Source organism: Bactrocera oleae, chromosome 3 (genome assembly GCF_042242935.1).
Source record: "Bactrocera oleae isolate idBacOlea1 chromosome 3, idBacOlea1, whole genome shotgun sequence".
Lineage (NCBI taxonomy): Eukaryota > Metazoa > Arthropoda > Insecta > Diptera > Tephritidae > Bactrocera > Bactrocera oleae.
Window position 1 is genome coordinate 79,716,907 of NC_091537.1, and position 2,719 is coordinate 79,719,625.

The 2,719-nt window shown below is 34.2% G+C and overlaps 1 long non-coding RNA gene across 1 annotated transcript; it reads left to right on the forward strand.

The window, feature by feature from the left end:
* The first annotated feature begins 890 nt into the window (after window positions 1–890).
* Window positions 891–1,631, forward strand: LOC138855986 (uncharacterized). Its single transcript, XR_011395127.1, has 2 exons — window positions 891–1,329; window positions 1,394–1,631. It is a non-coding gene; the product is annotated as an uncharacterized lncRNA (long non-coding RNA).
* The last annotated feature ends 1,088 nt before the right edge of the window (window positions 1,632–2,719 follow it).

Here is a 2,719-nt window from a genome sequence, read left to right on the forward strand (position 1 = left end):
ACAAAGAGCCAATAGCTATTAGTTTCAAGAAAGTGGCAACTTACTCATATGCATGCATTCGTTAAATATGTTTAGTTTGATATCACTTTGCTATTATAGCAACCCATTTATTTTTATCCCATTAACTGAATACTAAATATCAAACAGATGGCAAGCCTTCTTAAATATACCTTCCATAATTGGAGTTATTCAATCACCATTACATCAATTGCCATATTATAATAATGCTGTATAAAAAAGATTTTATTAAATTAAAAATTCAAACAGCTGGCAACTCTCTTAAAAAATTATATAGATTTTCTCATCTGCTTGATGCTTGTATTGTGGTTTTTTTCTTTTTTGTAAATTGTTTTAAATTTAAGATTAACAAATAGGTGGCAACCTTATAATTTTTTTCTTTAAAAACATTCAATTTTAACGGAGCCATAATAAACATACTTTCACTCCATTCACTAAAATCGTCTGTTTAATATTTAATTTGTTCACATACATATGGCAACTCTCATAAAAATATTATAAAAAATGTATAGAGATTTTCTTAAGTTTCATTAGTTTTATGCTTATATTGTGTTTTTTTTTTACTTTTTTATACATTTTTATATTAACAAATAGGTGGCAACGTTCTAACTTATTTCTTTAAAAATAATCAAATTTTAGACGGAGCAGTAAAAAAAACATACTCACATTCCATTCACTAAAGTCGTCTGTTTTAATATTTAATTTGCTCACATATGATTTCCAAGGCCGCATGCCAGCGGTCCTTCATATTTCGATGTACATAAATATTAAATTGTGAAAGTCAATAAGCGCTTTTAAAAAGTGCAAATACCTATTTACTTAGCAATATCAATAATTTGCTTTATAAACAAATGTACATATGTCCATTTATTTTTTAATTGACGCAACTGAATAAATATTGGCGAAAAAAATATAGAGGTTTCCAATTCGTCTCTGTTCGCTACATTTGAGCTTAATAATTTCATTATTACTTATGAAAGCATAAACAATTATTCACTTGCAATCAATACAAGGGAGAAGGGAGAGTGAGAAGTAAGAGATAGCAGAGGGAGAGAGTATACCATAAAACCGCTTGCTATTCTATGCCTACTTGTTTATGCTAGTATATTTGATTTATGCCAGTTGTTTGTTTGATTCTTCGCACTCCGTTGAATTGACGACAGTTTTAATTTTTCTGAAGAAACGCATTTGATATAAAAAAGCCAGCCATTAAGACTACAATATCAATTTGCCTTACCAAATAACAGACGCGAAGAAAAATGCTTATTTTCAAGCTCGTCTTATTTACTTTTTTGTTTATTTCTTCCGTCGGTAAGTAAATACGATTTGTTTATTTAACATTTACAATTACACTTTTTTTTTTATTATTTTTAAGTACCAACGCCAGATAATTCGGAGATTGCTCTTATACGGGACATTGATGAAGAGCTTATGCATTCTGTGCAAGAACCTTTACAACAAATTGAAGAAAGTGTACCTTTGCCGCTAGATGGAGGGGAATTAAAAGGAGTGTAGATGTCTATGATGAATAAAAATATAATATAATAGTAGTATAATATAGTAATAGATAATTGCTAATGAACATCTTATATTATATTTTCACTGTCTCGCAATTTCTCTTCTGCAAATTCAATTCTTGTTAGTTCAATTCAAAGAAAGGCACTTAAGCAGATTTTTAGGCACCGACAGTAAGCAAGATTAAGTAAATCGCGCACAATCGAAATTCTCTAACCGAAACCTAGTTGAATATCAAAGAACTTGATGATCTCGTCCAACTCTACCAATGGTGCATGATCAGTGTAATGCTGAAATCCTTTGTTTAAGAACTTCGGAAACTCTTGGTATAAATTGGGTTATGTTGACACGTTTACTTAATGAGGTGAACGTCATTATATGACAGTGGATATGATACTACAAACTACTCCCACATGATGAATACTCAAGGTGTTTATTTATAGCTTAAGCTAACACCGATTTAAAAATATAAAGGAAACCATTTGTACGGAACATTTTTCTTCCAGTGAAGGTAGAGTTTAGTACGTCTATTATAAAAGAAATAGCAAACGCGCTCATTTTAAAGTGGTAGGTTAGGTTAGAAGGTCGTTCCCAAGAAGGATCTCACTTGCACAGCTTAAAACGCCGGTCCGTTGTGATACCTAAAATCTTCTATAATCTGGATCAAAAGACCCTTACAAGTCGATAAAACGCTTTGTGCCTACATATAACAAACTTGTTAAGACGGCCAATATCCATTTTGGCTAAGTATTCAGGTCCGCCGAAAGTGTGATTGCCGAGATATTTTAATATCAGCCTAGCGAAAGCCGGACAGTGGAGGAGAAAGTGCCGGAATGTTTGCACCTCGCCCTCCTCCATTCAACTTTGGCAACTAGCATCGGGTAGTACTCTAAGTCATACCGCATGAGGGCCCATTGGACAGTGTCCAGTGAGAATTCCTTCCATAGCGGCGAGATGCACTTCGTTCAGTGCGAGAACAATTCACTCTTGGCCAGAAGGATCTCACGGTCGAACAGGACCTAGAACGCAAGGGTGCCCCCCTGACAAGCTCAACGGCTTTGCAGTTTCCAGTGATTCCGCTGTGACCAGGCACCCAAACGAGCCTGATGTTGAAGTAGCCAGATGCTATTTTTAGTGAGGACAGACACTCCTTGACTAGCTTTGATTGCACAGTTCGCGCGCTCAG